The 26,289-nt window shown below is 40.9% G+C and overlaps 1 long non-coding RNA gene across 1 annotated transcript in view; it reads left to right on the forward strand.

Moving 5' to 3' along the window:
* Window positions 1–23,659, forward strand: part of LOC140120457 (uncharacterized) — a 33,366-nt gene extending 9,707 nt beyond the window's left edge. The window contains exon 2 of the long non-coding RNA XR_011853804.1: window positions 23,185–23,659. This is a non-coding gene — a long non-coding RNA (uncharacterized lncRNA). The remainder of the gene's footprint in view (window positions 1–23,184) is intronic.
* Window positions 23,660–26,289: the final 2,630 nt, after the last annotated feature.

Raw genomic sequence — 26,289 nt, forward strand, 5'->3', positions numbered from 1 at the left:
TAGAAAAAGTAAACAAATCAATAACATTCACGCGCTCCCATTTCAGTGCGGTCCCCATAGCATGCACCTGTTTTTACTATATGGTTCATAAATGTCTAGTCATAATATCGTAGCTAAAGGGGCGCAGAGGGGCTCTGATGTTTGAGGTTGGGGAAAATCTCTTGTATATTATAAATGGCACATGGTACGTGGTGACTATTATATTTCTTATACAAGCGACACATTAACTTCACAAGACATTTGAAAGGTCCTAAAATCTGGCACCATGAAATTACAAGTAGATCCATTCAGTCTTTTGAGTTAGAGGAGAGCCCTTCATGGATTGGACATGGTTTCCCATAACTTCGCATAGATGCAAGAGGAGATTGATATCTGCGGCTTATGATGCACAAAGCTTCAACTTTTTTGTGTCTTCATGTTCAACTTCCCCCAACGTAGTCTGCTGCAGGTTTTTCAGCTGTATTTTTGTGACTTTATGGATGCATTGGAGTATTTGCACAATTTTTTGCATTTTTTTCAAGTAGTACGATGGAGTTTGCTGTGTAGCAGTCAGTGTCAGCTCCAGGTTTTATTAGGTTTTATGGGCGACAGAGCCTCAATGGGCCCCTTTGCGGTAAACTCACATAGCGGTATTAAAAATTCAGAAAGAAAAACAGTCTCCTGTTCCCTAAAATATTCCCTAGTTTATATTAACAAACAGCCCCCTCATGGTTATTTTATGTAAAGCCCCCCTCAAACCCAGTGGATTCATTAGATAGAACCCCCCTCAACCCCATGGATTCCTTATGTAAAGTCTTATGTGGGCCCCCCAGCAGCTCCGGGCCCCAACAATTGCCCTGTGCTGGCGCCGGTCCTGGTAGCAGTTATCCTGCATTGTACTAAATTTGTTTTTGGATTTCTTATGCTTCCGGATGTTTGCGCATGATTTATTATTGACTTGTCCCTAAGAGGGCCAAATAATTGTGCAAAAACACTCCAGTCCCGTCAATGTGTGAGAAAGACATTGGTATGAGTTGCCCTAAAATTCATGAATAACATGCACCACAATTCATGAACCTGGGGCCCCCTGCACTCTACGCAGACAAACTGCACATAGTATAGACTGCACTGATTTGGAAAATGTGCCTCATTCTCTCCTATATGCATTTCTATCACAGAGACACTATACAGTAACAAATGGTATCCAAGTGCTGGCATCAGCTTCTGGTGTCAGTTTAAAGAAAAGAATCCCAGCTTTAGAAACACAACCGAATTTTTGATGTTCTGTTGAATCGGTGTATGGACAATTATAGATAATATACCATCTTGCTTCACTCACTGTTACACTGCCTTGCCACCCTCTTCTCCGTCAGCACTCCCCTCCCTCTGCCTACTGTAATCTCATGAAAGCAGAGGAATTTTCGGCACAAAGTGGGAGGGGGAAGTGCTCCTCTGAAGCTGCAGCATGTAGGGACTCTGGTAAAGCCTCCTAGAGTCCTTCTGGGTCATTGGCATAATGAATAACAAATATAAGAAGATTACCACAGTCACAGTGCCCAGATCTGTGAGTAGGTGCCCCTGGTTTATCCTACTTGATTTTTATGGTCGATTTCCTTTAAAGACTGACTTAGCATTATGAGCTGCAGATAAAGGTCCAAATTCCAACAATGTATAAAAACCTGCCCATAACTTTGCTACTACAGCATGAAGAACTCATCTTTAAAATGACACTAGAAGCAAACTGTTATGATCTATAGAGCCCAAAAAATCAGTGTCTAAAGAGATAGTCCATCTTCAGCATCTCAGCATGACTCTTCAAAAAAAATGTGACTCTTCCACTTATTTGCATAGGACTTTGGAGAAGCATTTTTGGGGCTGGTTCAAAATTTCAACATTAGAAAAAGCAAAACCACTACAAATGCTAAAACATTCCGTAAAAAGAAAGCACAAGAGACTAAGTTTAAATTCTAGATTTTTTTTGTAAATGTTTTTAACCTTAAAGCAGCAGAATACATCAGCGGGGCTTATTCATCAAGGAAATCTAATAGCGTTTAATTTTTTTTTCTATGGATTTCAATTAAATCTCAAAGGGCATACACCACAATTAAAAGCTTACTGCAGATAATGCAGGAAACTTAATTAACCTTGGCCAGTTTTTGTGGCTAATTTTACATGAGCGTTGATTAATTTAGATTTGCATTCATAATAAAATCCCTTCATTTAGCATCATAATTGCTACGACAAATTGCATGAGCATATGTTAAAGCCACAGTTCAAGGAAGGCAAATAAACATGGATTTAATATTTTCCTTGGCTGCTGCATTGTAAAATTATTGCTTACTAATATGCGAATAAATTTGCAGAGGAAAGAATTCCTTATATTTTTCACATAATATTAAAAATAAGCGCATTCATTTAATTTTTTAAAATTAAAAATGACTTTTGATATAAAACATGTAAGGAGTTTCCAGAATATGGAGGAATTGCATCCTTTTACTCTCAAAGGATCACTAAGGGCGCCAATGTATGTTGGGCCCGCGCCCCCTGGCACCCGCCCGATCTATCAGGAAATTCCGCCTATTTCAGGGCTTATACACCAGAATTCATAAGCTCTGATAAATGTGTCTCTTTGTAAAAACAGAGGACAACACATATTAAAGGACAACTACTACCAGGATGAAGGATTGTAAACCAAGCACACTTACATGCTGGTGTGTGCCCCTTCCGTTTTTTTATGAATAAAAGGTTTTAAAAACGATGCAACGATGCAAACGATGCCCCTGGGCTCTATAGATGTTAATGGAGCCCTTACATAATTTTTAAACCCTCTTTTTTAATAAAAGCAATGGTTTAAGAAGCTAAAAGAAGAGCGCATCCTGCCAGAGGGGAAATATACCATTATGTAAGTGTGCTTGGTTTACAACCCTTCATCCTGGTGGTAAATGTCCTTTAAGATTCCTCATGGAAGTCTAATTTTTACTAAATAGGAATAAAGCTCTCATGCCAAATAAATAACCCAATATTAGCGGCAGCAGCATGTCTACCTTCAGCAGGCATTACTAGCAGGATATTCCATATATGTTTAGCCATGTATATATTATATGTATATATATATTGTGAGAAAGTAAGAGGTATTGTGTGGGAAAACCGCTATCTGTCCTACAGGCAGATGAAATACATGTGGTAAAAGCCCTGGGTTTGTCTGCAGTAACCCAAGGGTTAATGCAGACATGATAAGCAGGAATAGTCTGTTTTGTCTGTGTTGGCCTAGCTAACACAGACACATTGGTAATGTCCGTACTGGGCCTGCTTATTATGGAGTAGGGGTAGGCTGGTAGTGGGACTCCTACTCCACCCGGGCTTCGGTCCTGGGCTTTTGTATAGCCCACAGGTGCAGGTCACAGGCCTCGTTAGAGACTGATTTAGTCTGCAGGCCAGAAGCAGTAGGAGAGGCCCTACCTGGAGAGCTGAAAGCAAGATTGCATTCTCACAGCAAAGGTAACTGAGGGTCTCCTGTCTTGCTGCTGGCCCAGAGCGTGTGCCAGGCAGCCTGGTACCCGGATAGCTAGGGTCCTCCAAATGTATTAGACAGCGCCTAGCCGGGCAGGAATTACTTTTATAATGTTTTTGCATGTGCCTAAGCCAAGGCTGAATTTGTGTTCTGTTTTGCAAGTGTGAATAAACACTTAAGTTGGACTTTTAAACCTGCGTGTGTCACTGCTTCTTGCACTGCTACCTGTCAACTACCAGAGCAATTCCCCACATATGGTGAATTGGAGCGGGCAAAGTGCAGTGAAGTATACACTAGTGCATGTCCTGGAAGTTGACAGCACTGAAGCTGCAAGCCACAGCCATGGAGGAGTTAATCAAGCAGCTTGTCCAGTCCAACGTGCAGCAGCAAGAGACAAACAGATTGCTGCTCCAGCAGATAACAGCCCTGACCGCTGCTCAGCAAAGGACTGTCCCAGCAATGACGGTGAAGGATGCCAGGAAAGAGGTCCGCAAAGCTATGACCAAGATGACCGCCGAGGATGATGTGGAGGCCTATCTGACAGGCTTTGAGAGAGTGGCCACCCGAGAGAGGTTGCCACAGCAACACTGGGCAGAGGTGTTGGCCCCCTTCCTCGTCGCTGATCCCCAGCAGGCATACTACGACCTGAGCGAGGAGTATGCCCGGGACTACTCCAAGGTAAAGGCAGAGATCTTGGCCCGACTAGGAGTGGATCAGCATCTACGCGCTCAAAGAGTGAATAGCTGGAGATACCAGGAGGCGCTACCATCGAGGGGGCAGATGCACCAACTTGTTCACTTGGTCCGCAAGTGGCTTCAGCCGGAGACATCAACCCCAGCCCAGATGGTCGAGAAGGTTGTTTTGGACCGTTTCCTGAGGGCCTTGCCGGGTGAGATCCAACAATGGGTGGGACACGGGGACCCGTCTGATGCCGATGCGCTGGTGGGGTTGGTGGAGAGGTTTTGTGCCACTCAGGCCCTAACAAAGAAAGCCCCTTATACCAAGACAGGCCTTAAGGCACGGAAGGTCTTGTCACCCACAAATTCCCGGGGCAGGACAACGCCCAATGTCCGGGAAGTACCCCAGGGGAGGAGGAGGGGGGAGGCTCCCACCTGTTGGACCTGCCATGAGCCAGGTCATATTGCAGCCCATTGCCCCAATTCCTCAGAGCCCATGGACTGCAGTTCCGCCAGAAGGGTTTCTCTCTATGCTGCCCCTGTCTACACAGCTACTAGCCCCGACTCTGCTGATGAGCGCCACCTGTGCCGGGTGACTGTGGCAGGGCATCCAGCGTTGGCCCTGCTGGACTCAGGCAGTCGGGTGACCTTGATTAATGGGTCCCTCACAGACCCCAAGGCAGTCACAGGGCGCACAATTGGAGTCCTGTGCATCCATGGGGACGTAAAGGACTACCCCACCACAGTTATTAACTTCCAGACCTCTTGTGGAGAGACACTACATGAGGCAGCGGTTGTCAAGAACTTGCCCCATGACCTTATCTTGGGACGGGACTTCCCCATGTTCTGGACTCTATGGCGGGGAAACCAAGAGTTGGGGGGTTGTTCTCCTGTGTTGTCTGGTCAGATCTCTGAAGCCGAGCCTGATGACCCAGACTCTGGAGTTCCTGCCGTAGGGGTGACCGCCACAGAAGATGGAAGTGTAATGTTTCCCCTAGATGTTATGGCAGGCGAAACTGAGGAGGTAGTGACAGGACCGCAGTTGTCGGATTTGGAGGTATCCCGTGACAACTTTGGTACTGCACAACTCCAGGACCCCACTCTGGTCCGCGCCAGAGAAAATGTGGTAGAGATTAATGGTGTACCTCAGCACCCAGGTGCGAATAAGTTGTTCCCTCGTGTGGTGGTAAATCAGGAGTTGTTGTACCGCATTGATAAGGTCCACGGTGAAACCCGGGAGCAGTTAATGGTGCCTCAGCCATATCGTCAGATGGTGTTAGACCTTGCACATAAGCATGTGATGGGAGGGCACCTAGGTACCACAAAAACTCTGAAACGCATCTTGCAGCGTTTTTACTGGCCAGGAGTATATGATAGGGTAAAAAGGTATTGTGAAACTTGCCCTGATTGTCAATTGCATGCTCCCATGGTACACTTTCGAAGTCCGTTGGTACCTCTGCCCATTATTGAGGTACCCTTTGAAAGGGTCGCCATGGATTTGGTCGGTCCTTTAGTTAAATCTGCTCGGGGGCATCAGCATATCCTGGTAGTCATGGACTATGCTACCCGATATCCTGAGGCCATCCCACTACGGCACACCTCTGCGAAACTAATTGCTAAAGAGTTGTTTGCCATGTTCTGCCGGGTGGGACTTCCCAAGGAGATCCTCACAGATCAGGGGACTCCTTTTATGTCAAAAGTCACCAAGGAGCTATGTCGGCTCTTTAATATTAAACAGTTACGCACCTCTGTGTACCATCCTCAGACGGATGGATTGGTAGAACGGTTTAATAAAACTTTAAAGAGTATGCTAAAAAAGGTGGTAAACAAGGATGGGAAGGACTGGGATGTACTGTTGCCATATTTAATGTTCGCCATCCGAGAGGTTCCACAAGCCTCTACTGGGTTCTCGCCGTTTGAGTTAGTATATGGCAGACATCCCAGGGGTCTCCTGGACATAGCCAAAGAGACATGGGAACAAGAGCCCACCCCCCACAAAAGTGTAATAGACCATATCTCAGATATGCAGGACAGGGTGGCGGCCGTCATGCCCATTGTCAAGGAGCATATGGAGGAGGCACAAAGAACTCAAAGCCGGGTTTATAACAGGTCAGCAAAAGTAAGGACCTTTAATCCCGGTGATCGTGTGTTGGTGCTAGTCCCCACTGTAGAAAGTAAGTTTCTCGCTAAATGGCAAGGACCGTATGAGGTTATAGAGAAAATAGGAGAGGTGAACTACAGGATACGTCAGCCCGGACGGAGAAAACCCGAGCAGACTTATCATGTTAATCTGTTAAAGGCCTGGAAAGACAGAGAGAGTCTGCATACAGAGATGGTTCTGGCTAGTCCACCTCCTGCGATACCCTCACAGGCTGCAGGTAAGCCTGTGCCGGAGGCAGAAGTGCGAATAGCCGATACCCTAACCAAAGAGCAACAGCGAGAGGCTCGAGAGTTTGTAGCAAGAAATACAGATGTGTTCTCAGAGTTGCCAGGCTACACATCTGTAATTAAACATGACATTGTCACTGAGCCAGGGGTAAGGGTAAGATTAAGGCCGTACAGAGTCCCTGAAGCTCGTAGACAAGCCATATCAGAGGAGGTTCAGAAGATGCTGAAGCTAAGGGTAATTGAGGAGTCCAAAAGTGAGTGGGCCAGTCCAATTGTTCTAATTCCCAAACCGGATGGGACGTTGCGATTTTGCAACGATTTTAGAAAATTGAATGAGGTGTCTAAGTTTGATGCCTACCCCATGCCCCGGGTGGACGAGCTTATTGAGAGACTAGGGAGTGCTCGGTACTTCACCACCCTTGATCTAACTAAAGGATATTGGCAGGTACCCCTGACAGATAGGGCTAAAGAAAAGACAGCCTTTATCACCCCTGAGGGCCTTTTTCACTATGTTGTGTTACCATTTGGGCTTCATGGGGCCCCCGCTACCTTTCAACGGTTAATGGACATAGTGTTAAAGCCACATAGGAGATACGCCTCAGCCTATCTAGATGACATTATCATCTACAGCCAAGACTGGGCGAGTCACTTGGCCAAGGTACAGGCCGTAGTGAACTCTCTAAGGGCAGCGGGCCTGACTGCAAACCCCAAGAAGTGTGCGCTGGGAATGGAGGAGACACACTATTTGGGGTATGTGATTGGTCGAGGTATAATTAAACCTCAGGTCAACAAGATTGACGCTATACAGGGTTGGCCTCAACCAGTGAGCACAAAGCAAGTCAGGGCATTCCTGGGCATTGTAGGGTACTACAGACGGTTTATACCAAACTTTGCCACCATGTCCGCTCCCCTGACAGACCTGCTGAAGGGTAAAAGGCCTGTCATGGTGCGGTGGAATGAACAAGCAGAAGGTGCTTTTCAGGCATTGAAGTCTGCGTTGTGTGGATCTCCCGTCCTCATTGCGCCAAACTTCAAGAGAGAGTTTATTGTGCAGACGGATGCGTCAGATGTAGGACTGGGAGCTGTCCTGTCTCAGGAGGTGAATGGCGAGGAACACCCCATTACTTACCTGAGCAGGAAGCTCACGCCAGCAGAGAAAAATTACAGTATCGTAGAGAAGGAATGTCTGGCGATAAAGTGGGCATTAGAGTCCCTACGGTACTACTTGCTGGGACGACGGTTCCGTCTAATAACTGACCACTCTCCTCTCACGTGGATGAGTAGAACTAAGGAGAAGAATGCCAGGGTCACTAGGTGGTTCTTGTCCCTCCAAAATTTCAGCTTTACGGTGGAGCACAGAGCCGGGAAACTACAGGGCAATGCGGATGCCTTGTCCCGAACGCATTGCTTAATGTCAGGAGTTCGCCCCGGTGGGTCTGAACTGAGGGGGAGGGTATGTGAGAAAGTAAGAGGTATTGTGTGGGAAAACCGCTATCTGTCCTACAGGCAGATGAAATACATGTGGTAAAAGCCCTGGGTTTGTCTGCAGTAACCCAAGGGTTAATGCAGACATGATAAGCAGGAATAGTCTGTTTTGTCTGTGTTGGCCTAGCTAACACAGACACATTGGTAATGTCCGTACTGGGCCTGCTTATTATGGAGTAGGGGTAGGCTGGTAGTGGGACTCCTACTCCACCCGGGCTTCGGTCCTGGGCTTTTGTATAGCCCACAGGTGCAGGTCACAGGCCTCGTTAGAGACTGATTTAGTCTGCAGGCCAGAAGCAGTAGGAGAGGCCCTACCTGGAGAGCTGAAAGCAAGATTGCATTCTCACAGCAAAGGTAACTGAGGGTCTCCTGTCTTGCTGCTGGCCCAGAGCGTGTGCCAGGCAGCCTGGTACCCGGATAGCTAGGGTCCTCCAAATGTATTAGACAGCGCCTAGCCGGGCAGGAATTACTTTTATAATGTTTTTGCATGTGCCTAAGCCAAGGCTGAATTTGTGTTCTGTTTTGCAAGTGTGAATAAACACTTAAGTTGGACTTTTAAACCTGCGTGTGTCACTGCTTCTTGCACTGCTACCTGTCAACTACCAGAGCAATTCCCCACAATATATAGATATATATATATATATATGTTTACCACTGTAGCAGTCCTTCTTTTGTCCCAACCACCTTTCTACCTATGTGAGTCAAGTAGTTTACAAGGAAGGCAAACTTCTGTACATTGGAGTCAATAAAGTGAAAGGAGACTTTTCATTCACATACCATCAGTGGTGGATTACAATATAGGCGGTTTGGGCAGTAGCCTGTCCCAAGCCTTCAAGAGGTCCCTTGGCCACCCAAATCAGCCACCAAATTTTATACTGAGAAATGACCTTCCCCCATGAAAATACTTGTACATCTGTTCCTACTCATGTACACAAGAGCCATTTTAGGACCTTTGAAGTTCCGGAAACCGAGCAGGCAGAAGGGACGGACTAGACTTGTAGGGGCTAAAATATTCATACCGCCCAGGGCCCATGGCAGCTTGAATCCCCCCATGTCTACCATTCTTTTTCATTACACTCTTTTAAATTGAGGAGAACAGCGTAAACCCCGATGCAGGTGTGAACTGAGCCGTATCTGAAAATGTATCACTGCCTCTACGCCAGTTTTTAAAATCGTGAATATGCCACCTCCAAGCCATGTGGGCATGGAGGGGGCCTAGAGGGCGTGGCAGCTGGTGGAGGGGGCAGGCTATGTTATCAAACTCGCAAACTTTGATTTCCTGGTTTTCATGCAAAACTATGCCAGGTCCGACCGTGTTGTTTGCTCATCGGCCACACCGCCCACTGGATAGATCAAGACCCTAATTATTTGCGATGTGGGGGTGTGACCGCTATAATAATGTCTAAGCAATTGATAAATGGGGTCAAGGCCCCTCTGCCAGGTTTTTGGAGGGAAAAATTCCCCTTAATCTCCTCCTAGTTCATTAACCTGTTCTTGAAATGAATAGTTAATATACAAAATATTCCCTTTTTTGTGAATAATATAAAGTTTTCCTTCAGGACATATTTGAAATTTGTCTGACTTTTCATCGTAAATGATATCTCCCTTTTATTTGTAGTGGTCACAAAATCTCCAATATTCTTAGTTTTTCTTACCCAGATTTCAAGTAAAGGCCAAATAATTATGTAGGGAAACATCACAAAATGTTGGAATTTTGGGGGAATAATTTTTTCAATTGGGTATTTACTTGCAACATTGTTGATGTTAAAGGGTAACAGCTCACAGTGTCATATGGTATTCCCCTATTATTACCTGACATCTTACGGAGCTCAGTGCCATTCAGTCTCTAAAAATCTTAGAAATTTGGACATTTAAAATTCAGTTTCTAACAGGCTACTTTGATCATGCTGTCTTTACAAGCCGACTGCATTATTCCCAATGGATTAGCCCTTTGTTAGTGGTGGATCTGGTCCCGGAGCTGCATTGCAATCATCTCTGCTAGTGACCTGTTTGAAAAAGAAATTGCTTTGCAATTGAAGCTCTTAATTATATGTAAGTGATACAAATGAAGGGCGAACGGCTGAAATTTATATATCCTTCCCATAGGCAATTAAACAGAATTAAATATTCTGAGCTGTTATGTTTAAGTAGGAGAAGTGAAAATTCATATTCCTTCCCAATATTCTGCTGAAAAAAGAAATAAGGTTAATACAAATATTAACAGGAGATACCTACTTGAATCATTTTTTCAGAAGACCATTGACGTCATAGTTGTGACACGTGGTTTTATTGTTTTTTTGGCTATTTTAGTTTTAATAATTATATAATTAAGGCTAAACGTGGACAATTCCATCCAAAGTTCTACCCAACAGGTATAATTATATTATTTCTATGGAGGTTGAGGAAGTGTTGCTTGGGAGTCACTGGGGGTCATTTATCTTAGGCTTTTCTCTTTTTTTCTCTTATATTTGATGCATTTATACTACCCTCGGAGATTCGAGTGGTCACATGGTGCAGCTTCGATTTTTCTGAAATGACTGTTGACTGGCAGCCCTGAAAAAACAGGGTTGAGGCTGTATATAGATGTTTTACGGGGAAGGCTGTATATAGATGTGTTACTGGGGGGGAGGCTATATATAGATGTGATAAGAGGGGATTCTGTATACATATTTTTTACTGAGGGGGAGACTGTATATAGATATGTTACTGGGGGGAAGGCTGTATACAGTTGTGTTACTGGGGGGCTTTTATAGATTTGTTACTGGGGATGAGACTGTACATAGATGTGTTATGGGGGTTGTATATAAGGTATTACTGGGGGAGTCTGTATATACATGTGTTATTGGGGGCAAGGCTGTATGTAGATGTGTTACTGGGGGAGGCTGCATACAGATGTGTTACTGGGGGGAGGCTGCATACAGATCTGTTACATCAGGGAGTCTGTATATAGATGTGTTACTGGGGGGAGGCTGCATACAAATGAGTTACTGGGGGGAGGCTGCATGCAGATATGTTACATTGGGGAGGCTGTATATACAGTAGGTGTGTTACTGGGGATGAGGCTGTATGTAGATGTGTTACTAGGGGCTGTATATAGATGTGTTACTGGGGATGAGGTTGTATATAGATGTGTTACTGGGGAGAGCATGCCGATGTGTTACTTGGGGGAGGCTGTATATAGATGTGTTACTGGTTGTGCATACAGATGTGTTTTGGGGGAGGCTGTATATGTATTTCTGGGGATGGCGCAGTATATATGAGTGTGTGCTGTGTACTATGTGTATATACACGATTAGCCGGCCGTGTCCCTGTGATGTCTTGTATCCTGTTGGCTCCGGGGAATAGAGGTGGGCAGGCAGTCAATACTGTCTGCACCATGATAGCCCTATCAGTGATTGGAGGGGGGTGTGGGGAATGTATGCAATGTATGCATTCTATGCATCATACAATATATGATGCAATGTATGATAAAGTTGGTACAAACTTCAGAAAGGTACAAAACTTATCTCAAAAACTCCCCAAGGATATCAAAAGTTGCCTATCATCTAAAATTTTTGCCTGACCATCACTCTGTCACTAATGACTTTACCTGTCATTAAGGGGTGAACGTGGTCATTTTGCTGCATGGGCTCAAGTGAAACGCTGTCCCTCTTAGTCCTACAAAAGTATTTAAGTAAGTGCAGTGTACACAGCTGGGAACAAACACTGTCACTTGCTGGCGCTGTCATTAGCAGAAACCACTTATCCAGACAATGGGGGACAAGTCTAGAAATAGTTTCACATCTATTAGTGCAAATGGGGATGTCTTCGGACTCATTCATTTAAAAGGGGAAAAGACACTTCAACATTTATTTAATTTTAAAATAAAATGTTGTCTTTAACATATGTAACCAGTCCTTGTCCAACAACAGGTTTTACCTGTTATGGGAAAGTGTATTGACCAGCCATGTTTCTGCCAGATATACCATGTGCCTATGGAAAATGTTTTGCAGATGAGTAAATCTATATAAGTATGAACAACTGGTTTATTCCCATTTCGATACAGTCCTGATGAGTGCTGTATGTACATAAACCAGCAACAGGACTGTGGTCAAGAATTACTTCCCTGAAAAACCTCAATTTCCTTCCAGTGCCTTATTGTTTAGTCATTTATATCTCTGAACAGAAATCGATTCTGCTTGAGATAGTTGTTTTAATTATCATAACCGTTAATTTTGGGAAATATATATAATTGTCATTTTAAAGTTCCTAAATAAAGCACTAATTGTGGAGTCAAAAAGTTGGAGACTATGGGGCACATTTACTTACCCGGTCCAGTCGCGATCCAGCGGCGGGTTCTCCGACGCTGATTCGGGTTCTGCCGGGATTCACTAAGGTTCGTGCGCCGATATTCACCAGGTGTCGCTGCTGCGCTGGAGTTCACCTGCTTTTTTGTGGTGTATGTGAGTGCTTGATCTTGTGACACAAATGGCTTTTTAAATTCTGCGGTTTTTCCGAATCCTTCTGGTTGTCCGGTGGCCACGCCCCCCGATTTCTGTCGTGCGAAAGTCGGCGCGATTGCGCCAAAAATCGATAGCGTGCGCCACAATCCAGTGAAATACAGCGCACAGCGGAAATATTCGGGAAAAACCCAACGGATTCGCGGCTGCGGACCCTTAGTAAATGTGCCCCTATGGCTGTAAAGGGCAACCGTCATCACAATTTACCTACCTGAAGTAACTGCTATTTTACATAGGGCTACTACAACATGTGTCACCCATACCTTTGTTTTCATTTTCCAGCTGCTTCTTTTGTGCCAAAATATCACTTTAGAATATCCAAACTAAGCTGAAGTGCTTTGGCAGGGCTCCACATTTTGCAGGACCCCTGATTATTTGTTTTCTCCAAAAACTATTTTTATTCTTGCCCAAGATGCAGTCAAGCAACCCCGTCTAGTGCCGGCCAATTCCACTTTCGAGCCTACCTCCATATTTAATTTGTTTTTGGAGAAATGAAGCAACATTCCTCCACTAGAGAAAGCTACTTGCTAAACATGTGTCAGGGTGTACAGCGTGTGCCGGCTTTACTGGTCTCAGTATGTCTCAGTGCTAGCTCCATATGAGGTTTAATGTTTCCCCTTTAGTTATGGGATCTCTATTTTGGCTCTGATTTACACCATACCCTATGTACCAGGTCTGATTTCCTCAATTAGCTTATGACTTTGTGATCATTTGGCACTCTCTGTTTTCATACTTCTATTGCTGCTTTTTATATTCTATTCAAAATTTTGGTTGTATTATAACATTCCTCACCTATAACAACATACCGAGGACTTCCAACCTGCTGGACAAGGTACTGTTTGTAGATTTTGGAGGGGTACATGTTTCCTTTAAGAAGAATTGTCACCTCTTTTGACCTATCTGTTATCTGATAAATCCGGAGCATCTTTTCATAGAACTCTATGTTGTGCTTTCCTTCTGTTATTGGGTGTCATTTTATTTATCAAAAGAAACGGACACTGGTAACACTGTTGGACAGAATCAAACTACAGGTGGTCCCCTACTTAAGAACACCTGACTTACAGACAACCCCTAGTTACAAACGAACCTCTGGATGTATTTACTGTATTTTAGTCCAAGGCTACAATGATCAGCTGTAAGAGCTATCAAAGGTGTCTACACTAAAGATTTATTGTTCATCCTTGTTCTTATGACAATCCAAAAGTTTAAAAAATCCAATAGTCACAGAGACCAAAAAATTTTTGTCTGGGGTTACAGTTATAAAGTATAAAGTTCTGACTTAGATACAAATTTGACTTAAGAATAAACCTGCAGAACTTGTAGGTAACTGGCCTGTATATGAGATCACACCCCCATCCTGTATCCCCTAAAAGTCAATGGGCCACATTTATCAAAAACATTGTTAACTGCCCCTAAAGTGCACGGTTCAACAGAATTTTGCATCAGGCAGGGTCAGCTCCAGATTTCAGTATGCCCTTGGTGACAGAACCACAGTGGGCCCCTTTGCAGTGAACTCAAATGGCGGCACTAAAAATTCAGAAACTAATACAGTCTCCTGTTCCCTTAAATATTCCCTACTTTATCATCCCAAACAGCCCCCTCATGGTTATCTCATACACAGCCGCCTCATGGTTATTTTAAATAAAGCCCCCACCACTCCCTATGAATTAGTTAGATACAGTTCCCCTCACCCCCATATATTCCTTATCTACAGCCTTATGTGCCCCCCCCCAAGCAGCTCTGGGCCCCAGAACTTGCCCAAGTATGCCCAGTGCTGGTACCAGCCCTGGCACCAGTTATAGTGCAGCCATGACACAATTGTGTTGCAGACACTTACATGTGCAAGTAGAGAAAGTGCAAATCGGACAAAAAGACCAAAGACTGATATTTTAGGAGATCCGACTAATATTTTTTAAAAGCATTTGCTTCCATGTTACCAAATGGAGGATGATTTTCACTTGTTGCATCCTTAATGGTTAAATGCCATAATAGTGAAAGCAAAAGGACAATGTATAAAACAGAATAATAGAGAAAAGAGTCTGTTCTACTAAAAGGCACATAGAAAAAATCCAGGACAAGGGGCACAATTCCAGAATGAGTCATTGATGTGAGAGGCAGCTGACTAATAGTACGTCTCCCACTTACAGGATGTTGTGCCAGGTGTGAACTTTAGCCAATGGCTTTCATGTTCACATGCAGTGACCTACTCATATTTAAACATGGTAAGTAACTGGGTAAAGTTCACACCTTGCTAGTAAAGTTGTAAATTGCAAAGGTACACAGCGTGGCTTGAGCTGCTATTTTCCTCTTGTTTTCTATGTAAATATGAAATAGGTCTTTATTGAGCCTTCCTGGGTTACATATGTTAGGGTAGCCTGCTAGGAGTATTAGGCTTTTATTAGTTTGTAGTGCTTTGGAATGCTCGGAAAACAACAATAATCTCTCTTTGCTGAAGTTAATTTTCAAGCTTGCTGAAAAAAAAGTGACAGGCAGGGAAAGGAGGGAGCCCAGAACTCTGCCTGACCCTACCTGATGGACTCAGCAAACACCAGGTCCTCTATTACTTTCAGGGCTTATTATGGCACTGACTGCCGGCTGCCCGGACATAGTGGCCACTCCTTAGTACGTAGCACAAGGATGCACCTTCGTACTCCAGATGCCTCGTAAAACAAATATTATTCCAGATTTTTTCCCCAAAAAGGCTATTTCATAATTCATAAGTAAAACACACTATAATGATGAATATAAATAGCTATTATTAAATACATAAAAATATAAAATATAAAAAAGTAAAAAATATGACCAGTGACTACTGCAGTTTTTAATGCAGCCTTAGACTATATTTGCAAGACTTTTGACGATTGTTGACCCTGTTAATTTTTTATGGTTTATTTGCATTTGTATTTCACTGACCCAATTAGACTATAGTCTACACGAATTAAAGGTACAGTTTCTTTATCTATTTTTTGGGCAAAAAACCTGCAGAAATGGATCCAGCAGTCCTTCTTTTATATGTTTTATTTTTGTTTTAATTCCCTTTTTGTTTTTGGCTCAAAAGAATTAAGAAAAAAAAAACGCAATTTGTTATTCCAGACTAAAGCTGGTGTTCCATTTTTGGTGCTTGTTTGGCCAATTTCCCCATACCCATACCAGCTCGGCCGATCATGCATGTGTCATAAAATCTAACTGATCCTTATGGCCCCCAACATCATGGAGGAGAGTTGTGGGTCAGCATATACATTAGATGGTTGGCTAAATCCAAAATGAGGGCTGTCTCTTTCTGTGTATGACCAATTACTAGGTTAATGAAAATAATAAGAAGCAGATGGATGCGTATGAACAGACCCAAATATGTGTAAACAATCAATCAGTTTTTTTTACACATATTTGGGTGTGTTCATACGCATCCATCTGCTTCTTATTGGATGCGTTGACCATTTGTACTTTGGTTGTGCCAGCTCTTTTCTTTAACTTACAATTACAAGGTTAAAGGAACACTCCAGTTAAAGGTAATTCATTGAATAAAGCTTAATGCCAGGTCTGAAGGGAGGAACATGTCTCATTTTCATTGTATTTCTAAAACCATGCTAGAACTTAGAGTCATGATCCCCCCTTTAGACCTTGCTCAAGATATATAAGCCATGCCTGGAAGAATTCTTGCTCTCCATTTATTACAGATCCACTTACTGCTGAGGCAATCATGGATGTGTATGAAAGATTCAAGGAAAATAGATGTTGGCCAAATGTTCTTCAAGCCGACAGCTATGGTCCTATACACAATCTTCAATGAAAGAACTGAAACCAATAACTTCTGCTTGCACTGCTCTATTTTTATCAGCTCTATAATTCCTAGAGCTTACGGACTGTGCCTCACTTTCATAAACCGCTTATAGTGTAGGGATACAAGGAAAGCCCCCCTTCCTTACATTACAAGTGTTGATAGCACATTTAAAAACAGAATCTCTAAGATAGACCCATCTTATAACCTTAGGGCTTAATCGATCTAACGCACCGTGTGTAGCTACAAATACAGATTTCACAACTAGCTCCTTAAACCTTAGAGGCCTATATATTTGGTTTACTTTTCTGGTCTACTCCCTCGGTAGTGCCGGAAGTGAGTCAAACATTGCATGTCGGGAGGTTCAGAAATAATAAGCTTATACAATAACTGATAAGGGATATCTGGATAGGTAGGACATAGAGGGTAAATTAGCCTCGGAATAGGGACCATTAAGGACAGTTAGACCCTATTCCTACACGCTAACCCCAATTCCCATACCATTTGCGTTACTATCCGCCTTATTCCCCTAAGCAATAAAGAACCTTTAAAAATACTGAATTTGACATCAATAGATACCCAACATGGATACAGAAAAAAGGACAGATAACATCATCCATTACCGGTAAGACCACCCCAACAGGGCCTGATTCTATTTTTTTCATTTATTTTTTTTACTGCTTGACATAAGCCATTAAATCAACCCCCATGGAGTATTCTGTCAGACTAGAGGAGGAATAGGCAAATCAAATATGGTAACCACAGTTTATAACTGGCGTCCACAGGAACGTAAGGTTATATGATCAAAATTTGCCCATAGTTTAGTGGCACTTGCATCCTTGTTATATACTTGTATCTTTATGTTGTGTAATTTTCAAGGATTTAATTAATGTCTACTCACCCAGTTTGGACTTGCAGTTTTGACTGTGATAGGTGACATTGAATTCCTGCATTCTTAGGAGTGCTGACCCATCTTCTGATTCTGATCTTAGGGGGCCCCTATATGAAGAGAATGCTAGAACAAACAATGCCTTATTGCTGGTGGGTCTGGTACAGATTTTGCATTGGGGTGCAGTAGCTTGACGTTACACCTCTGCCTATTTATAGCTTTTCTTTTCCTACTGGAAAGGCTCAGTTCACAGCCATCCCCATGTATGTAAATATGTCATCTAGTAGCTGAATTCCCACTACCGTTCCTTCCCTCCGTTAAAAAAGTAAAAAACTGAGGTTTAACGGAGGTTGAACGTATCAGTTAAAACTCCCATTGACACTATTGAAAATTATATGTCATCCGTTATGGTCAGTTTGGCATGGATCTGTTATCCAGGCGTCTTTTTCCATCCAAAAAACTAATGGATGACGGATACCTGAATAAAGGAACATAATGGATAACATCAAATTTACATTGATGTCAATAAGATTTTTAAGTGATATGTTAAACCTCTGTTAAACCTTTATTCTTTAATTTTTTAATGGAGGAAGGAACTGTAGTCTAAAATGAACCTAAACAACCGATGCATGATGATATTATCAGACATGGCACAGTTGCCACCCATTCAGTGGTCAATACTTGGCACCAGAACTTCCTGCTGCTCTCTCATGTTACTTAACCTGCTTTGTCCCTGTCACATTACAAGGCTCCGGCCTAATTTGTGTCATAGCTGAAATGACAATAAAGCAATTGGGCCCGGAGCACTTAGCATACAGCTCTTTATGGGTCCATAGTCTGGATCCATGGATATTCGGCAATATCCTGAGAAGATGTATTGCTGTATAAGGCATTGCAATAACAGTTACCCTTGGAGGGAGGATAATTAAGTTCCTTTTACAGTTTCCTTTCTATTATACAGAGGCTCACAAGCAATTAAATCTCCCTGCAGATAAGGACTGAGCTGTCCCTATCTGAGTCCCCATCAGAGTAGCAGAAAGGGGTTTATCTCAGGTGTCTAACCTGCACTTATCAGGAGGAAGGCCTCATTTCCAGAGGTCAGCCTTGTAACTGGAGACTCCATTCTGCCATTGATTGGTTTAGAGCCGGAGTTTGCTCGTTCCTTTCCTTTGTAAACAACTGGAGAAGAACCCATGTCTTTTTCCACACCACTGAGTCTGGGCACTTGTCTCTTTCTCCTTACATTCCAATATTACATTCATTATTACACCGACAGGCATCCAAGCAACCCCCAACCCGCTGACGCCTTCCCTACATACCCAGTAAATAAAAACCATTTTGTATTTTAGGGGAAAAGTCAACATTGGATTGAAGAGCTAAAGGATGACCTTCCCCACTGACATCGGGCCAGAGTCTCGCACCCAGGCGTCACATTCCCAGCCCTGCTTCTTCCTCACACTGGAATCCCCTTGATACTCTTAGCAATAAGATGCCCAAATACTCATTTAGTGACAGACACCCTGATGATATGTGGTTGACCTTTTTACCTTTAATGCAGCCAAATCCTTCATGCTTTATCCACATTTCTAATTGAAGACAAAGTGTTGGGCAATATTTGATAGGGACATATAGAGGGTAGGGAACATTTAATAGGATTAACCCCTTGTACATGGCTTACATGGAAAATGTAAGAAATTAAATCATATTTTTATTCACTGTCACTTAAAAAAAAATTCTAACTATAGTTATATAAGAGAATTTAACATTATAATTTTAAGGTCAAAATTATTCTGTACTTCTATCTATCTATCTATCTATCTATCTGTCTGTCTATTTATTTTTCTATTAATCTTTCTTTTTTTATCAAATATTTTTAAGCTATCCATATATCCATATCCACCTATTCTATATATCTTGCTATCTATTTTATGCATCTTTTTCTATTTTACATCTCCTTTCTCCCCAAAACTATCAATCTATTTCTATAAATGTTGATATCTATTTCTCTATTAATTAATTAATCAATCAATCAATCAATCAATCTATCTATCTATCTATCTATCTATCTATCTATCTATCTATCTTTCTCTCTATCTACCATCATCTTTCTTTTATCCATCTCTAGAATGAATCATTCACAAATGCAATGTATTTACAGTATATTTACATTATAGTATTTACATTTGCTGTCCAGGAACTAAGTGGAATGGACATGAGAGAAGTGCAAACCTTCAAACTATATTTTCACTTCTGTAGTTTTTTTGCAGTATAGAGAAATAAAGTAAATAAAGTAAATAAGTAAATAAAACTTCAGTCTTATAGAAAGCTTATTCAAGGGTATTCCATATTTTCCTGCTGGATCAACAAATCACTTGTACACAATGTATATGATCTATACACACACACACTCACACACACACACACACACAAGTGTATAGTATATTACCAATAAACTTTGTTTGATATGTTTACCCATATGCCATAATATACATCTACTCATTATGATTATATTTATATCACCCAATGTGGAAGTGAAAGAACTACCATCATCATAACCTTAATGTTATGTCAAGTTTACAGGTGCATAAGTAGCTGCTAAATATTCACAGACAACATAAAACAATAGGCGAGGGAGTGGATATGAGAGAGAACAATGAATGAATTGCTGCCATTGCCATGCATAGGTTCCTTCTCCTCTGGCAGGGGACATGTTAAGTGGAGCCGTGTGGGTTATTATTAGAAGTCTGGGTTTTGCATACTGACTGCTCTGAAAGCCACATCTCACACACTGGTGACAAAGATGACAGAGTCAGGACAGGAAATAGAGCTACATACAGGTCAGGTTATATGGAGAGATAGTGATACTAGTGTAACTGTAACCCTGGAGGTGAAGGTGAAGACATGGCTGGAAGATAATACACCATTGTAATTACATATATATTTGTCATTTTACTGCTCTATTATATATATATAAATATATCTTCTATATATTATACAAATAGTGTAGCAGCATTAATGTTTATTTGGTTTATTGCAATTGTTTTTTTTAATTTAGGTATATCTATAGTTTACCGTATATTAGGTACATTAATATTTTAAATTGCGCACCCATATAATAATAATAATAATAATAATTATTATTATTATTATTATGTTACATTGGGTATTTTGCTATTGTTATTAATTATTTTTTATCATGGTCATTACTATTATCGTTATTATTAGATTCCTGCATATTAGGTATAAAACAATAATGGTGATGATAATAATTATAATATTTAGTGTTTTTTAAGTAATATATATATATATAATTTTGTAATCATTTTGTGTGTAACAATAGGTCTAATTCTATATGTTATATTTTTATTTATGTTACCTTTTATTATTATTTTTTGTTTCCGCCAATATTATATATTTCATTTATCATAAATCATAATTTACTTCTTCTGCTATCATGACTATTTTTTTTCCACTTAACTACACGATGTTGTGATCGATTTAGTAATCGATCATGTAATTTCTTATATCCCGTTCTTTCTCTGTAATTTATTTGATATATAAATAATTTTATATTTAAAAAATTTTTGCTATAACGTTTTGATAAAATTCAGAAAATGAAATTCAACATATGTGAAATATAATATGTCTCCAATTTGTTTTTAAATACACTATTATTATTAATAGTATTATTACTTGTGGACAGGGACTTCGCAGATAAAAATTTAGAGGGAGCCATTTAGAGAACTGAGGATAATATGATAAACCATTATAAGGTCATTTTGCTGTCTATAATTCCCATAAGAGGCATCACTGGCTCAGCACATTGGTAAGAGCCCTGTGTAATTTCATTTCCTTGCTGCAGTACATAAAGTCACATTGTAAATGGCAGATTAAATCAACGTGAAGGGTCAGAGCAATAACAGCAGCAGGGACCTAAATAAGGACCTATAGACAGAGAGGTTTATAGGCTCCAGCATATGGCGCCCAGGATGGAAGGGCACACTTACTATTTACATGGTAATTAATATTTACCACCTTAATGAACTAAGGGACAGCTAGAAATATCTCCCAATAACAGAACACTTGTGTTGTGGAATAGTATTTTGGGAATGCTTTATTGTTTAAACATTTAGAAAAAAAAATAACAAATCTAATCTAAAGAAAATGCGATGGGGAATTAAAAGACAATAAAAATACAACATTTCAGAAAATAATAATGAAATAGCAGACAGGTAATGTGACACTGGGGTGTACAGATAAATCTTTATCCGCGATGTACTGGACGTGACCAGGAAATATCACATTGTAGGCGGAAAAATTACATTTGTATTTGCTGTTAACTTTCTGCCATTAGGTAAAACCCTACTGACACCAGGCTCAGCCGGTATGGAGATTGTGCTACAGGAAGATTTTCTGTTGATTTAATTCACTAATTGATGTGTGATTTTTAAAATATTTTTTCTTTAAAAATAAAAGGATTTTTGTGAGTTTTAAAACTGTTCATCCTCATACTAGCCTGCGAGGTTTAAAAAAAGGATAATCTCATGGATTATTTCTATTTATCTATCTATCTATCCATCCATCCATCCATCCATCCATCCATCTATATCCTATCTATCTATCTATCTATCTATCTATCTATCTATCGATCTGTCTATCTATCTGTTATTTATTTATCATCCATCTATTTCTAGATCTATACTTTATCATGGCTATATGTCTCTTAATATATGTAAAGTATAGATCTTTATTTCTATGATGTATCTTTCTATTTATCTATTGCAACATCTTCATCATCTATCATCAAAAGATAACTGTATTATCTATCTCTTCTGTCTATTTATAGCCATCTATCTCATATCTATCATCATCTATGTCTATATTTCTACATGGCTCTCCATATAAATTTTTTTCTAATCCTACATTTCTCGTTGTATCCTGCCTTTCACATTGTTTTGTCAGTCTCTCTTCTTATTAATGTATCAATCGATGATCTTTCAGATACCTAAAAACCTAGTGACAATATAGGTTGCAAGTGTGTCTTTTTATGTATGTATGTATATATATATATATATATATATATATGTATCTATTTATCTATCTATCTTTCTATATCTATCTTTTTATATTTATCTATCTCATTATCTTAATAGGATAGTTCTTACTTATATTTCTCTCACTGAATCCCTTTCTTTCGTTTCTTATCTCTCTCTCTTTCTTTCTCTTTCTTACCTCCCATAATTTACGTTCCTATCTATCTATCTATCTATCTATCTATCTATCTATCTATCTATCTATCTATCTATCTATCTATCTATGTACCTATCAATCTCCCTACCATTCATCTATCTTTCTATAATCTATCTATCATACTGTTTGTGAAGCTTTGAATGTCCTCAAGTTCCTGGACCATTATTTAGCTTCGATCTTGATATTAGAATATTCCTTTGACGGACCTGAAGGAAGTGACTGCCTCTTATCTGTAATTGAAGGGTCTCCAGAGTGTCATTGGTGAAAGTATCTGGATCAACACTTAACCTCATGAGAGCAGGGTGCTAATAAGCCCTTATATCATCGGCCTCCACATGAGGAGAATGGATTGAGGATGATGAGGATTCTTCTGAAATTGGGGTCACAAATTCTTTATTAAAGAATATGTACAGTATCTATCTATCTATCTATCTATCTATCTATCTATCTATCTATCTATCTATCTATCTATCTATCTATCTAATATATTTAGTAAAAAAATAGTACTACATTATTATATAGCAGCATATAACATTTAATTCATCCACATTACTAGCTAATATAATTGTAACTGTAACAATAAATACAATATTATTTTTGCATTTCATTTATATAGCACAGTTATTTCCCTCCTATTCAGCCAATACAAAATGCAGATTCCTGGTCTCCAAACCCAACTTCTGCCTTTAAACTGTCATTGAGATAAACATTTTTTAATTTCTTCTCAGTGCTACAAGTGCCTGAGCCAAATGCATGAGGAACAACAAACAAACAATAAGAAGAATGTAGATGGAAGTCCAGGCTCATTGTCCCCTGGTTCTCCCTTTGCAGCTGTGACAATGACAAGGCAGCCTGGTATAATGGCACAGATGCACCTGCCTGGCCTCCATTCATCAGGGGATGTCAGGAGCTGCACATTGTCCTGATGTGGGATCTCTGGAGAAGAACTGCAGGCTCACAATGAGCTATGGAGGATGGATGTGTGGCTGCTCTGCACCAACTTTTCCATGGGAATATTGACTGCACAGATGACATTACAGGTGGAAAACAGCATACAGAAAATGTGTAACATCCAGGTACAAGGTATAAAGTGTATGAATAAAGAGAACTTTGTAAAATCTGTAAAAAATGTCGAGAAATATACACCCAGTGTATTCAGACTTTGTGATCAGGAAAAATAAAGTGGGATTTTTTAATTATAAACATTTATGTTACAATTCTTTGCTTATCTGTTTGTCTATTTTTCTTTATTTCTATATAAATATATTTAGTTTTCTACAGAAAACCATTGACATTTGGACATCTATCTTCTACCCCACATTTCTTTCTTTCTTCTACAGTGTATATTTGTCATCCATATATTTATGCATCTTCATCTTTTTATCTGTTACATTAAGAGGGGTTTATCATACGCTGGTGCATCATGGGCTGGATTCAAACCCCACCCCCTGCGACACACCTGATGAATCCGGGGCTGCGCCCTCTAGTTAGATATTCGGTGCACAGCTGCCGGGTGCATTGTGTGCTCAGCTGACTTCCACGCTGGCCCTTGCTGGTGTAGAACTGAGCTTTAGCCTGTGCCCAAACCTACCACAGGCTATAGCTAGGGCACAGACGCCATGTCCTGGCCCCACCCCCAAATTGCCCAAGTGGAGTAAAGGGAGATATAAGTGCAATTCCTGGCTCTGCATTGGGAATCAGTAAACCCCCTGCCCTGCCCAAGCCTGTGTGCCAGAATTCTGGCGTACAAGCTCTGAAATAGGCACAGTTCTTGGGGTATGGCCAGAAACTGTGTCTATCACAAGCCAGGACGTGTGTGAAGTGGGGCACGGTCAGCATAACCTGCACCAGTTTCTGGTGGGATCTTGCCTAGAAATGCCAGCAGCCCAACCCAGATTGTTGCAATCCTCACCCGCACCCTTCCCTGGCACTCGCTGGATTTATCAGGAGCTCCAGCCTCCTGATAAATCAGGTGGGTGCCAGGTGGGGGTGAGGAATGTGTCATATGCTGGTGCACTTTGCGCCATTGTATGATAAATCCCCACTATTATTTTAGCAATATGTTTCTGCAGGCAATGTGATTATGGTGTTAATACTATTATAATCATGTGGTCAGACCAGAGTAATGCAGATCAGCTCTGATCCATTTCAGCGTGAGGTTACGGCAATGACTTGGTTCCGCCATTACATCGGTTGAGCTATTGGTTCTGGTTCCATTCTCAGTTTTTCAACTTTTGACAACTGATCTGTGCGGTCCTAGGCGTTGACACCAATCTGATACTGTTGACCCTTCCTTCATGCGTGGGCCGGTAATGGGCTGGATCACCGGCCTCCATCAGGGTTATAATCAACACACCAGGAAACTGCCTGTCAGGATCTGTGCAGGGATTGGGCAAGCTGCGCATCTAAATTATAACAAGACTTATGTCTTGTCACTCAAGAGGTTCCCAAAACTCCCAGAAGAACAACCACTATGGGCCATATTTTTGAAAAATAATGTTACATAAAAACGACTCATAAAAACAACTAGCACAACATAACACTCTTTCCCTCAACTATTTGCACACTCGCTTTCTCATAATGTACCCCTAGAATCCAGGAGTAATGACTGCTCCAATGTTACCTTTTTGTGTGTGTTGCTTTTTAGATACTATTTGGTATGCTACTTGTATCTAGTAACCTTGGATATCATATATTTATATATAGGCAAACTCCAATGTCATGAACATTACTCTACATTGTGGCACCCCACATATTTTAGCACAAAAGATTTAAACAACTTGTGTCAGCATGATGAATCACAGTTGCGACTTGTCTCTCACGGGCCGAAGCGCTAGGCTTTGAAGGCTTTATAAGAATTTGGATCTATCTCAGAAGTGAACTTAGTCCTTCTAGTGAGTCATATGGAACACCCTCTCTTCAGCCAAAGAGATGTCAGGCAACATTTTACATCATCTGCACCATTTATCATATATTCACCCCACTACCTATTGTATCAATGTCAGATAATCTGACTAATGGGAAAAGGGAAAATGTCTAAAGAGTTGTCTGAGAGAATAAGAAATTAAACCAGCTGCAGGAGATGTTATAGAATTAAAAAAAATGGAGAGGCAAAAGTATCAATCTGTATAGTGTGGCAAATAGGCGTGGCCTCTGTAATAGGGGTGTGTAATATATTGCTCCAAAGTTTGACAAGAATGTAGCAAAATCGGATGTATTTTTTAATTACACAATAGGAGGTGCAAAGTTAGAGAGTCCTGTCCTTCTCCAGATTTATCATCAGTTTAAGACTATCCGTCTACTTTGCACTGCCTTACTTTCAGAGACTTTTGGTAAATTTCAAGGAAAATATATAAAAAGTGTTGGGCACCACTCAAGTATTGGCAATAGATGTACAAAGTATGTGAAGAGTTTCAGTTTTGTACCATTTCTCACAGAAAACATAAAGGGGTTTGCTCATGAAAGACAATTTTCAAATTCAATCCCCTAGTGATGTTTACACAATAAAGATCATTTTTAACTCCTTACTTTACAATTCAACAAAATTCCAGAGTGGAAGCAGCCACATTATGATCCCTCTAGGGGTATGAGGTGCTGTGTGCTGACAATGTAGTTAGATTATCAGGGTCCAGGTTTATATACACTTTCATTTAGCTTCTGAACATTCACTAGCATCTGATACATAGAAAGAGAAATAAGACAGATCAGAGATGAGATTCATGAGATGCATTTAACACATCATTACATTCTAAGCTCTACTATATCTCAGCCATAACAAACACCATGCCCCCCCCTCCGGATAAAGACCTTATCTGCCTGTAGCTTGTAGATTT

This window comes from Engystomops pustulosus, chromosome 3, assembly GCF_040894005.1.
Source record: "Engystomops pustulosus chromosome 3, aEngPut4.maternal, whole genome shotgun sequence".
Lineage (NCBI taxonomy): Eukaryota > Metazoa > Chordata > Amphibia > Anura > Leptodactylidae > Engystomops > Engystomops pustulosus.